The 15,005-nt window shown below is 32.5% G+C and overlaps 1 long non-coding RNA gene across 2 annotated transcripts in view; it reads left to right on the top strand.

Annotated features, from left to right (window-relative positions):
- The first annotated feature begins 257 nt into the window (after window positions 1–257).
- Window positions 258–15,005, top strand: part of LOC132747952 (uncharacterized) — a 20,090-nt gene continuing 5,342 nt past the window's right edge. Inside the window, exons 1-7 of one of the 2 annotated variants that reach the window (XR_009628185.1) lie at window positions 258–342; window positions 1,221–1,332; window positions 8,467–8,628; window positions 10,112–10,554; window positions 12,182–12,590; window positions 13,622–13,837; window positions 14,296–14,350. This is a non-coding gene — a long non-coding RNA (uncharacterized LOC132747952). The remainder of the gene's footprint in view (window positions 343–1,220; window positions 1,333–8,466; window positions 8,629–10,111; window positions 10,555–12,181; window positions 12,591–13,621; window positions 13,838–14,295; window positions 14,351–15,005) is intronic. The other variant, XR_009628184.1, reaches the window with a different exon arrangement.

The raw sequence follows: 15,005 nt of genomic DNA, 5'->3' as shown, positions 1-15,005 counted from the left end.
TTGGGGTTTTTTTGCCTTTTTTCTTTCTTTTTTTTTTTTTTTCTTATATTTTTTGTTGTTGGTTTTTTTTTTGTTTTTTTTTGTTTTTTTTTGTAAATCGCCATGTCAAATTAACCGATGTAGGTATGAAATAACTCACCTGTCCTTGACTTCTTTATAATAATGCCCTTCCATTTTTACCACAGCGTCACCTTACAAATATATGCGATTACTTCGGCCTTTAAATAAATTATAACACGCCATGTGATATATGGTAATATACTGCTTTAAATAATTATAACATGCCAAAATAATTGCTGTGGTAGTGTTGAGGTTTACATGAACGAAGGACGTTTGTAAAATGTGAATTATTTACTGGAATATATATAAATTTAAAAAAAAAACTATTTAATATTTGATGAAGGATTTCTTTAGTCTCTATTTTTTTTTATTTCTTTATGTCTATTTGTTTATTTTTTACATAAATTAGCGTATTCGTTAAGGCACTTGCTAATTGATATTTTTTTGTAAATCGTAAATTGACTTTTCATAGTTAATGACTGGACGTACTTAAAACATTTATGTATGTATATATACATGACCGTTAGGTTTGCATATCTTTTTTAATATTTCTATGACAATCGCAAAGATATTTCGACATGGGGTTCATTTTAAACAAAGGCGCACTATTTATAGTTATTTTTTATTTTCATTAAATTTCAGTTTTACATCTCGTGTACAAAATTTTTTGTAATCATACATTTTAAAAATTTGCGGTTGGTCAGTTAAAATTTAACGTACTGTGTTTACAGAAATTGTACTGCACTCGAGAAATATGCTGAATTTAACGTTTCACTTGTCAGATTCTGGGGAAAAAACATGCAATTAAATAATTTATTATGTTAAAATGATAAATAATGTGTCTTAATGCGCGAAATATTGTACCGCCTACTAGAGTTAATTCAAAATTTTTGTTGTTGTTTTTGCTGTTGCTGTTGTTTTCATCTTTTAATTGTTAGCATAATTTTGCTGTCCTTTATATCGGCCAATGTCTTTTTTAAATTATTTTTCAATTTTATTTTAATTGTTTTTGTTGTTTTTTTCTTCTTTTTTTGTAAATTATAGGCATAATTTAAAAGTCCCTTTAATACTTATTTCACTTGTTTCACTATTTTATTTTAATTTTATTATATTATTTTTTTTTTTTTGTTCTTTAATGTTTATTTTATTCATATATTTAGTAAAGACTCGAGGATATATATGAACGCAGATACATTAGCAACATGAATGAGTTTTGTGTAGCGTTCTTGATATTCTGTCTTAAAGTGGATATTTCATACAGCCAGAGGTGGTGTGAGTATAAAAACACATTATTGAACCGTATACTTTAAAACGCATTATTGAACCGTATACTTTAAAACACATTAAATTGAACCGTTTACTTTAAAACACATTGTTGAACCGTATTCTTTAAAACACATTGTTGAACCGTATACTTTAAAACACATTATTGAACCGTATACTTTAAAACACATTATTGAACCGTTTACTTTATTTAAGTCATTCTAGTGTTTGAAAAAGTCATCCTAGGCTTCGCCGATTTTATTCTGTTCTTATATTTAAGTGAATGCATCATCAATAATAACACGTCTGCTGTACGAATTACCCGAAATTTTGCACAAAAGTAATTGGCCTTGACCTGTATCAAATAGTACTTACGTCTTGAAAAAAAGTTCAATCCCGTCGTGTGAAAAAAAACACCTCAGTGGGGTCACTTTAAGTTTCTCTCATTCTAATCTCGACTAGGAATGCTGTCATGCTATCTTGAAAACGGCTAAATCGCGACAATCGTTTTATTGCGACAAGTCTAATCGTGGATAGGAATAATGCAATGCTACCTTGAATACAGCTAATTGCGACAAGGACAATTGCAACACATTTAATACCGTTTAGATTATTATAGATACGTTTTTATAGCGATTGCATTTGATAAATTACATATAAGATGTTTCTATATCCCTTCCTACATCCCGCACCCCCTGCCCACCGTCCCCATCCCCAAAGGCAAAGTTCCTATCTTGTTACCTTGTTTTCTTTGTATTCAGAATGACATCGGTATATCAGGCCAAGCGAAACTGTATGCTAGTAGATGATTTACGTTTTCTTATTACATACGATATCAAGTCATTTTAAATTCATTTTTGTTTTGAGTTTTATATATAGTTAAAGGCCCATTATGCCTTTAAACGAATAAATTTGTCCTTCGTTAGAAAAGGCAAACATGAGTTTTGCAGCAATAAAACAAACGTATTAGAGCATGTTACATGCTTATCACCTCAAGAAAATAAAAATAAAGCCGGATATGAAATTATTTGTTATTAAGGTAGCAATGGGTAAATAATGTAGTATGTTGACTTCCATACAAAATACTCAATTGCTATAAGTGTACTGATTGCCGAAAAGCAACAGGAGCAAAAGAGAGTTCAGATATTTGGCTAATGAGTAGTAATTAAAAAAAATTACGATAGGTCATCAAAAAATAAAAAAGCTTTCGAAAACTAAAACTAAAAGCTTTGCTGAAGCATAATGGGCCTTTAATATATTAAACATACAATAGACAGAATGAAATGTTCCAAAACAAAATATCACACTGCTAACTAAAGTAAAGTTTGAACCTTTAAGCAATATTTCCTTGCATGCACAATTCGCTATTAAGGAAAATATTCAATCCTATTTCTTTTTAAAGGCATATTTAATATTTGTTAAAATGATAAATCCAAATTTTTTTTAATTCTTTAGAATTGTCAAACCAGTGTTTAAAATGTTTTAATAATAGTTTTACAGTCATGTTTGTTTAAATGTTTAATAACTGAAGAAATAGCACTGAATATGTAGCAATGTGTCATAAAGGTAGTAAAATGTAAACAGAGTAGTATTTTGACTTCCATACAAAATACTATTTCATTATGATTAAACCAATTATATCGCAACAAAAGCAAATGATATTTCAGCTTTATAACAAATAAGTAATGTTTTGGAAAATGTAGCAAGATACCAAAAATAAAATGTTTTTGAGACATAAAAATGATATCATATCTAAGGCATAATGGGCCTTTAATATTGAAATATTCTTTTTTTGTCTTTATCAAACTTCAAACAATAACTTTGTTAAAGCTACATGCAGCAGATATGTAACTGTAATCACATATTATATGCGACGGCTATGGTGAAATTTTATGTAAACGTCATCTTATTGCCTTGGATTAATTCTAAAGATTTTGATTAAATAGAGGATATTTGTTTAGTTCAGTGTAAGATCGGAATTTATCCTGTCACTTCCGATAACAAGGTGCCGTATATTTTTACTGATCTACGGCACTTGATCACGTGGTATGCATGGTTTGCCGGACTACTTTTCAAGAAAAAATATAATCATTATTATAATGTTGGAGTTCCAGTGGTATGAAAAAAAACTGTCGTTAAATCTTCTGTGTGTAGAATAACGAATTTTGGAAACGTTGATAAAACTTTGTTTGTTTATTTTATTTCACTCTATAATTTTTCAAGCGAAATAAAAAATTAATAAAAGTGAATAAATGTAAAACTTAACTCGTTTGCGACATTAATGCCCCGGTCACATATTCACGGATTATGCCACGGAAGAGCTACGGTCTAATCGTTCACGGATTACTACGGAAATGTGAAATTCCGTAGTCCGCTACGGTTCCAGTACGGACACACAACGGTATGAGTACGAAGTCCGACGGATTTACCACCAAAGTCCCCCGGAGAGACACGGATTGCTACGGATCGACAAGGTTTAATACGGAGCGACACGACTCAGGACGAAGGTACTACGGATACACTACGGTCTGCTACGGTATAAGCACGGGTTAGTACGAATAATTACGGTCTGATACGGAAAAGAATGTATTGATACGGAGAAGAACGAATTGCCACGGATCTATACGGACTTAATACATCCTTCCACAACCTCTTGATTGCTCATTTTCAAAATGCCTCAAAAAAAAGAACACCTAGAAAACGAATTGCAGCGTTCAATGATTTTGGCGCTGAGGATTCAGCCTAATCGCGTCCGAACCCCGAGACACATCAGGTCCAATTAAAGTGAATTTCTTGAAGGACGCTGGATCGACCATGAGAGCCTCATACTAAACATGAAGGGGTCTTCGTAAAGGCCCATCTCTAGTCCACCATCTTCTAATACCTGATTAGATATGGACTAGTAATCATTAATGAAAAATGTTGATCAATACTGCTTCTCTTTTAATTTTAAGATTTGCTGTTTATCTTAAAATTACATTAATTATCGTGATGTTTATGTAAAAAGCTTGTTAATTAATCTTATTATCACTCAAGGGCCAGTGTCCGAGGCTTATGAGACACTTCGTTTTATGTACATATTTACGATCCAATGTTTGTAAAATATGTAACATTAAATGTTATTCTATTTCTTATGAATTTTAGTACGATATTAATATAAATTTACTTCTATGCATGTCATCAAGCAACTCGACCACTGCCTCCGCATTCTGAGCCATTTCAATATAAAGTTGCAGCCAGTAAATGGCAATTATCATTTATTAAATGTTTGTGCAAATACATATGTCTGTTTTTAACAAGAAGGTAGTATTTATACACTTGAAAAAGTACATGATACTTAATTCATCCGTACTAAACAGTGGTGGGCCGTACCATTCAGTACCGTTTCGCGTTGCAACGCAATAAACCGTATAAGACCGTGCCCATCCTTGCCTCTCCGTAGTACAACGTATTACGATCGTGGCTTTCCGTGGCAATGCCGTATTAATCCGTATTAAACCGTAGCTTATACGTAGGGTAACTGTACAAATACGTAGTTCTCCGTACCAAACCGTGGAAATCCTTCACAAGTTGGTGGACTACGGATCAGTACGGACTATTACGGTTTTCGTACTGACCAGTACGAATCATTACGGATTAATACGGACTAGTAAGGATACGCTACGGTTAATTTTTCCGTAGCAAATTTTTGTGCGTGCTCAAAAATTGTCAATGATCGCTACGGATATACAAGGACTACTACGATTGATTACGGTTTCAATACGGAGAGCTACTGACCAGTACGGGTAGCTACGGACGATGCCGGAATTAATCCGTGGCTCTTCCGTGGGCGTATTCCGTAAATATGTGACCGGGGTATAAAATAGCGTATTTGATTTGATTGTTTTTGCACGTGCTGTTTGGTGCTACATTGTGACGTCACGTAAACAATAGTTTAAACGTCTGTAGAATAAAAGATATTGGTGTTCGAATTCATTTTCTTACTTAGATCATTTTCTTTCATTCTAGATAGTTTTCACAACAAAATTCGACAAAAAAACTGTTTTTATTTATCACATTTTTCAAACAAAATGGCGCCCTCAATGTGAAAATACACAGGGGGATAATAAGAACGGCGAGTGCATTGTTGTCGGGTCTTCTTTGTTTATATATAGAAAGTGTGATTAAAGGTAGTTTGCCTAATAAAATTCTTTAAAAAAACGGTGAAAGGATAAATAGAATTATAAATTGGTGCCGTGGATGGAAAAAGTTTATCTGGCTCTTTTCCGGAATTTATTTGGCTCGCCTTCGGCTCACCCAATTAAGTCCTCCGCCTCGCCAGATAAACTTTCTCCATCCACGACACCAACCTATTATTCTCAATATATTTCACCGAGTGAGCACCAAAAGGTATATTTCCACGAGTGAATTATGAACTTTTGGTGTTCACAAGGTGAAAATATTTCGATCTTACACTAAACTAATCAAATTTTCTTTTTATTATATGCAAAGAAACGTTTTAAAAAGACATCAAACCTTATACTGAATGAAAAGCTCGCCAAATAATAATACAACGTGACGTCATTTACGACGTCATGTCATAAAATTGGTTCCCAGTACTGTGCACGCTGGTATTTCACTGAAACTATTACCATTTTTATTTCACTGATATATTTCTTTGGTACATGCTTTTCGGTGGTTTATAGAAATATATCAGTGATATAAAACTGGTAATTTCACTGTTTGAAACAGTGAAATTACCACTTTGATAATTTCACTGTTTTGAATTTCAGCCCCTTACGTTGTTTCAGTGAAATACCAGCGTGCACAGTATTGGGTACCAACTTAATGACGTGACGTCGTAAATGATGTCACGTTGTATCATTATTTGGCGAGCTTTTCATTCAGTATTCGTTTAAATGTCTTTTTAAAACGTTTCTTTGCATAAAATAAAAAGAAAATTTGTTTAGTTTAGTGTAAGATTGAAATATATTTCACCTTGTGAACACCAAAAGTTCATATTTCACCCGTGGCTGCGCCACTCGTAAAATATACCTTTTGGTGCTCACTCGGTGAAATATATTCCGATCTTACATTGAACTAAACAAATATCCTCTATATAAACGTAATAAAATAGAATACACTATTTTTAAACGGTGTCCACTTTCAAGGGATATCCATCAAAAAATTGTCAGATAATTCATTAGCCGCCAATCAAAAATGATTAAAACATGGAATATAAATTTTAAATTCCTTAATAAATTAGCATTTTAAATATGTTTATTAATTGTTCGTTATACTGTATTTTCTGGCCAAGCTCAGAATAAACATAATCGTGAGTTTGGAGGACATCGCGCTATTTTGCTATTTTGCTTACCTATCACTTTCTAAGTGAACATTTAGTCTAATTGTAAAACCTGAAGAAAATAAACGAGTAAATTAACCTAAACGGACAATAAATCTAAACAAAGAAGACAAGAATGTCGCTTATACGTTTCTAGATACTTCGCAAACTAATATTTATCTCATGGTGACAAAATGTCCATCAAAATGTTCATGCCAATCAAATAAAACAACGCAGTATTTCCGACAGGCAATTTGTTGCCTTTGTCTTACCAAGTTTTTTTTTGTGATTGCTACACTTCATTGAAACAAAATGTCCCAAATAAATACATACTTTCAACAACTTTAACGTCGAACTTTTTTTTAAGAAAGGGATTGTGGAATGCTTTGTTGTGTGGCTTCAGAAAAATTGAAAATTGCCCATATCATACCTTACTTACTTTATACGGGGAAGTCAAAGACCGGGCCCGCGAAGCGGGTCCGGGCTTTGGATTGCTCGGCTATAGACTACACGTGTATATTTAAAAGAAAATCAAATAAAAAAACAATTCAAAAATATATAGAATTCTATACCTATCAATGAAATTTTCAGTGTCAGTTCTAGTCGGGCGCCGCCATTTACAATGCTACTCAATGATAATAGGCGTGGTATTCCGATAAGGGAACAAATCTCAACTTTTCGGATTAATAATAATCGCCGAGTGTTCCGAGTGAAAACGGAAGCGACATTCGGAACTGCCTCGGCTATTATCTATAATATTAACCTCGGAAACAATACGGATTGAAAGTAGTTTTACCACGTGGTTTCAGATGTAAACAGAAACAGAGATAATGTAAAACGAATGTATATATTTGACATCTAATGCCTGTTCCGGTACTCTTTTGCTTCAAAATATGTCTGACAACAATTTGTAATTTAAATATGCCCACTGATGTTCAATTTTAAAACAAATCCGACGAAATGTCAACAGGTTGGTTTTTTTGTACTTTCGGTTTCTACAACCATAATGATAAATATATAAATAATGAATTGTTTGCTTTTGTACCTATGATATCACTTATTTTAGGTGAACTTTTACTACATATATTGGAAATAAACTTGTAAACAACTCCGAGCATTAAATTACTATTTGTTTACATGTTTAGTTTCTTAGCGTAGGTTAGACCGAAATACCGCATCCGTTCTGTGTATTCATACTATTGTGTTCGAGGTCCTTATCCGAAGACTGACGGAAAGGGCCGAGTAGTTGCGATTGCGTAAGCGATGCATGAAATACCGAATGACACCTTTAAAACGGAAAGAATGAAAATAAATTTTTAACGACTTCCCCGCTCATAGGCTTTGCCTAATTTCATATTAAAGTAAAGATAAATAGATGAAATAAAAGACTTTATATTTTGAGACTTACATATGCACCACATAGGCAAAAGTATGATGATTACAAACCCTAATTAGCATGTTTGCGAGGCGCCATATTGGTATTTTCTTTAAATAAATGGGAAATCACAGGGGAAAATACCCCTTTCTTCACGTTGACAGAAAAATTCCTAAAAAATGATATACGGGGAAAAAAAGCGAGAAAAGGCGACAGCAGCTTTGAAGGAGTTACGATAATATCCTATTTAAGTCGCTATTTACCGTTTTATTATATCTGTCATTGAATATAATTTGTTATTGTTGACTGCATGTTTGAATTATATAATCATCAATTTATTAATAACAGAAAATTTCAACGTTTTGAAATGTATTTTGTAGGAGTGAGCATGATCGAAACATGCAGCCATTTTTTGTTTATTTTTCATACTTTCCGATATAAACAGGGTATGTTCCGGTTCCTTCGTACGCTATCAAACCACAGGCCAACACGGGTTATCAAGTCGCCGGATGGAGTTCGAGCCACACAACTGAGCCTCCCCTAGGGCCAAACGATAGAATGAACACGACGGATGTTCCAGAGGAGATAGAAGCCCGTCCTGATAAAAGTATCTTGGTTATGCAGTTAACTAGCAGTTAACCAGCAGTTAACCGGAAGTTAACCAGCATGAAATGTATCCATATTATCATCGCGTATTAGACGTTTCTAACACAATGTGAACTAATAGTACTAAACATTTAACATTACGTCATCCTCAGAAACATTTAGAAATTGTCAAATATGTTTAAAATGATATACTAGTACATACAATTAGATCTGAAATTGGGATCAATATAACCAGATTTGTTTTTTTACACATATCACTGTTCAAGAAAACCCAGACAAAATTTTTACCGTCACGCTAAGGTTATACATGTACATGTATAAAGAACGTCACACGATGCCAAATTTTTAAACAGAATAAAAACTGAAGGCTGTTGGGTTGGATTTTTTTCACCCATATTTTTGGGGTTATAATATTCCTCTACGAAACGTCTAACACCTATTTAAGGTGCATGTCCTCAGTAGGCCTTATTGTACGAGCATCTTGTATGTTGTATATGACTTGTCAGAGAGCATCTGTGTATTCTAAAACCATTTATTAAAGTTGCTATAGTAACATATTCCAGATTGCTTGTCAAATGTTAGTGTAGCGTACAAGAGCAATATATTTCTGGTTAAAATATATATAGTTTATCGACTGCTACATGCTCGTTTGTTTGCTCGTTTGTTTGTTTGTTTGTTTGTATATTTGTTTGTTCGTTCGTTCGTTTTTGTAGTAACTGTTATTGTTTTTCTTTTGTTTGTTTGTGACTTAAACCACTATAAATTGTCATGCAACTTTGGGTTTTTCTAAGTTTGAAAACTTCTTTAATGTTTATGTATTTCTCTAGTTCACGTATTTCTCAATGCTTTTTGTAGATTTAAAAGTGAATGACCAGTAGTTTCTTGAAACAAGCGCATCGTGCTAGATGTTGTTACAGGTAAATGTAGATCTTATGCCTGGTTTTTTGTTAAACATTAGCCAATGTATTTGTTTGGATCGGTTTGGTAAGAAGTTCTTCCCTCAGCTCGTGCAGCAATGTTCCGATTGGCATGTCGCAATGCAAGTCTAGTGGTCTTGTTATAGTTGGAAATTAGAGTTTGAGCATATAATCATCAACTTAGTGCAGTAACCGGTTAAGTCCTTCTAAATTTAATAGGAGTTAAACCTTAGTAGCACTAAGGTGACGAATAATTTAAATTTTATGGATTGTATTTTGGTGTACCTTTGAATTGGTATATTTGAAACGTTTAAAAAATTATCAGGTTAGTTTAATATGATAGCCTGAATCAACAAATTCAATTAATCAATTCAAACTATTTTTAATTTTATTTACAGTCTGTTTTATATTCACCTGAGAAAATTGTTTGAGATTTTTTAAATAAGGTTTCTTTTTCTTTTTTTATACAATATTTCTGTAAAACTTTGAAATTTCAACACTTGTTAAAATTACAAAGTATCTATTATAATTATGATGCGTTATCTACATGTATCTAAAATTTCACAGCGCGTGCTCAACGAAGGGAATTGTTAAAACGAATGAATCCCGGATTTACCAGCCAACAAATTGAAGCACAACTTATCCGAGATGATAAGGCACGTGCAAAAAATGGCGGCAACTCAGAGCGAAACCCGTCATTATACTACAGGACCACCCAAGCGTCGCTATGAAACAGACTTCCGTTGAAAAACCAAAACAACACGTGGTACAAATACAGACAAACGCCGTCTCGAAACAGATTTCTGTTGAAGAACCAAACCAAATCTTTGTACAAAAATCCAAACCAAAGTTAATACTACCGAAGCAGCAAAAGAGAAATTTCAACTTGTGGAGTCCACTGTCAGCAAGCGAATTGAAATCTTTTGGACAGATTTTTATATCCCAACCTAATCCACCTAGTTCTAGGACAAGTGCAGGTCCATCTGGACAACCAATCATCAGTGCAACAGGTAGACACGTGATCATAAATAACACTTTTTATCCTTTTTTTAGATAAAATGAAAAACAAAATGTATATCAAGTGCAATGTTTTACAAAGGTAGTTGACTACATATATTTATATACAAGTTAAGATCACCTATGGAATACTAGTCATTCTTTTCTTGAACTCAACTTTAAAGATACAAAAGAAAGATAAAACTTGTAGGTAAAATTTGTGTTGATGATAGTTTTAACAAAAATGGGTGCATCGAATTTCTAGACATAATGGTGATATTGACTGTTAAATCTGAAATCCTTGGTCAAAGGCATACTTAAGATTTTATACCAGCATACTTTTTCCAAGAATTACTTCCTTTGTTCATTCATCAAAAGCATTCCCAATGTCAAATAGTGTCTGGAACTTGGTCAAAGTCAAACTGTTTTCAGCATATCCGTCCCAGAATTGTCTCCTCGGTTTATCAAATAGTATCTGGATTAAATTGTTTGAAACCAGCCAGTCTTCTAGAATATGGTTGCTTGACATATTTACTTACGTGGAACAACTGTTAGACGTATAAATATCTTACTTTCTGTTAATGATTACAATATTTGATCTCACTCTAGGTGTTTGAAAGTTTTCGTGTGAGTGTTTTAATCACTTTTAAAACTTTTGTATGATTTCTTGTTTTAGTAATGCTATTTTCGTGTTGCAGAAAAGCTTTGTAGAAACTTTTTCATTCTGTTCTTTTCTTAATAAGTTATGCTTGTGTTCTGTTTGCTTTTAAAAGTGCAAGTTTAAATTTTTCTGTGGGAGTCTCTTTTATAGTTTCTTTCGTTTGTAAAGTAAATTTTAGAGGTCAGAAAAGGGCCTGGGGTTTGGTTTTTTTAAAAGCTTTAGCCAAATCATAACAAAATCGTCTTTAGTGATCGTAGTATTGATGCTTTTCTAGTAAAATTTAGTACATCATCAAGTGATTTTTGTGTTCATCTGTCATATATATATAACCCAGAAGCTTTTGTTTCACGCTGTTTTTTGTTTTTATATTCATAACAAACTTAAAATAACATTTACATACATGTAACAGTTTAAAACTCTTAATAAAACGTGCTTGGTATATAAAGTGAAACAGTATGATTATATAACAACTTTGTTCAAATGTATTCAATATTTGAAATAACCAGCCATTAACATTAAAACATATAAACTACGATTTTACAAAATAATAAACCATATAATCAAAATATATAACATATATGATTCTTAACCATATAATTTAAATATATAACCTTTTGATAATTATTCTAATAACCCATATAATTTAATAATGTAATATATTGATAATTATTCTTAACCATATAATTGAAATATATAACATATTGATAATTATTCTAAACCATATAATTTAAATAATTTTACTGATAATTATTCATGTAATTTAAGCTTAACTGTATGCAAGATGTGATCATTTGTAATATTAAATGATTGTAAAATGAAATGATTGTTAAGCCTATTTGTAATTTTACTATCATAATATAAACAATTCAGAAGACTTTCACAAGTAAATGACAGAATAACAAAATGATAATAACTCTTTTTTTACGAAAATACAAAATGTTTAACAATGATCATGAGCTTTTTAACACCTAAATTCACAGCACGTGCTCAGCGGAGACAATTGTTAAAAAGGATGAATCCTGGATTTACAAATGCACAAATAGAAGCACAACTTATCCGAGATGATAAAGCACGTGCAAAAATGGCGGCAACACAGAGCGAACCAGTGTGATTCTGCCTGAACCCTGTCACGGCACCCACAAAGACCTCCCCCTGTCAACGGCCCTAAACCGAAGCCAAAAGCCAAGCGAAAGCCCAACCTAAACCAAAACAAAAACAAGCAAAACAAGCGAACAATAACAATGTTTGGCAACCAACGTCAGCCGGGAAATTTGGCTCAATCGTAAAAAAGGCCAGTACAACGCCAACCAGGTTCAAAACAAAATCAACAGCGGGCCAATCCAGCACGAAATGCTCGTAGACGCCGTCCGAAAACTACAACAACAACAGGTAGAATAATGGGTGATGAATGACAATGTTATGTTATATTATTATTTCCCTTGTTATTATTTGCATTTTTATTCCCATTATCATTTACATTGTTCATATTGACATTTTTATTCACAGTCTTAGCAAATTTAATACATTACTCCGGAGTATAAATGTATGTTTCTTCATATTCAAGGAGACTTGTCTTTTCCATGATTGAATTTTTATAATATTAAACTTTATTACCTTACTTAATTACGTAATTTTCATGGATATTTTTTTTTAACAGATTTAACACAGCCCATATTTTATGAATACCATGGTATTTCTTACATTACATTTGTCGTGAAAGGTTATGATTTCAATTCGGTAGAAATACTTTCTGTTCATATTATAGTGCGGCCTTCTATATGAAATAGTACTCCCATCAGAGACCCTCCCAGTGAGCTCTAATCAAAGAAGGGACAAAATGTTTGTGGGCTGACTGGTCGGGTCCCTTAAATGTTGGAACGTCCTCACTTGTATGTACTGTTTTAAGAAACGCGTTAAAGATATTTTACGATATATTACGTCTTTCTTGTTTTAGTAAGTAAAACAAAATCTATATCGTACTGCACTTGATTAGAGCAAATCATGTTTCGTCACACCGGCTAAAATATATTACATGATGTATCAATTCACAGAAAAACATATGCATGTATCATTGTGAAATAATTCAACCAAATTCATTTTGATTCTTTAGAGATGGGCTGTTGTGAATTGGGGGCAACATGGACAATAAAGGATGTTCAGCAGTAGTTTTACCGTATCAATGGCAATGAAGACATTATTAATTGAACAGCGTGGTGTTTTTAACCTTTGAAATTTTCTTTGTTACAGTTTCCTTCGTCGCGTTGGGAGAGTAAACATGATTGTCTTGTCTACGTTTAGGGCAGCAATTCGCACAGTCATCATAATTTTGAAGACATTATGTCATATTCTGTTTAGTAATTTGTTTTGTATATATAATCTGATTATATTCATATTTTTCTTCTTTTTATATCTATATATAGAACCTCTTCCGACAACGTACCCGCCCACCTACCCGCCCACTACAGATTATATACCAACGACATACCCTACACCCGCCTACCATTATAATGATCCAATAGTAAGTAATCACCCTAGGAGAGGTGGACCTCCTCCTAGACGGCAACCACCAATGAGAAGACAGCAAGCACCCAGAAGAAATACTAGACCGAGACCACGCCCACGACCACGACCACTGGGTTAGTAATTGTAAATCATTCAATATTTATTAAATGATAAATTAAGCTAAAAATTTCTCTTTTTTTTATTTTGAATAATTGGTTAATTTCAGTTAAACTTTCTTCTACATCTCCACATTGTTACAATTAAAATAAGCACGACTTGAGTAGATATAATTAAGATATCATGTTAGTATATTGCCAAATCAAAATGGCCATTCTTCTACAATTAGCAGTACAATTCTACAAAATAGTTATCACTATTGGTTTTAAAATTCTCTCGAATCTTTATGAGACTTTCTTTTCATTTCATTAATCTTACCAGATGCTTTAAATCGCAACAAACAGATATCAATGCTAAAAATAAGTCATTCTATGTATAATCATTCTTAAAATTTCATTAAAAAAAACAACTATTTCTACTTTTTTATCAATACATTTCGTATTAAAGTTTTCAAATATATATATATATTAATCAGTCGGCTCAGAGATCGGTCATATTTTATCCATTGTCGGATAAAATGATTCCTCACGGTGAGTATAGAGTTTCCCAAACCAATTTTTCAAATTCGAAACATTTGAAATGAAACAAAGATTTTACAAAACTTTGATCGGTTACAAAAATATTTTATTATTTTATACTTTACGGAGAAAAACGTAGAGGCGCCCATGTCATTTAATGTTTCGAGTTTGTAAGAGCTTTTTTGTACTCGTATATGTTAATATTTGTATTGTTTATGTACTCTAACATTAATTCAAACATGTTCAGCTAAAAGTAAATATGCTTAGCTAACGTTTACATAAGTATAAACATGGTCAGCTAACAAGAACATAGATATAAATATGTTCCGCGAAATTCTAACATAAATTTTAACATGTGCAGCTAACGTGAACATAGATATAAATATGTTCCGCGAAATGCTAACATAAATTTTAACATGTGCTGCTAACGTGAACATAGATATAAATATGTTCCGCGAAATTCTAACATAATTGTTAACATATGCAGCTAGCGTGAACATAGATATAAATATGTTTCGCGAAGTTCTAACATAAATGTTAACATATGCAGCTAACGTGAACATAGATATAAATATGTTCCGCGAAATTCTAACATATATGTTAACATGTGAAGCTAACTTGAACATAGATATAAATATGTTCAGCTAACATTCGCTCATATATACTT

The sequence above is a fragment of the Ruditapes philippinarum genome, unplaced genomic scaffold (assembly GCF_026571515.1).
Source record: "Ruditapes philippinarum isolate M1 unplaced genomic scaffold, ASM2657151v2 ctg5903_1_1_1_1, whole genome shotgun sequence".
Lineage (NCBI taxonomy): Eukaryota > Metazoa > Mollusca > Bivalvia > Venerida > Veneridae > Ruditapes > Ruditapes philippinarum.
Note: the sequence above shows the minus strand (reverse complement) of the source record. Positions and strands in the feature narration are given on the sequence as shown.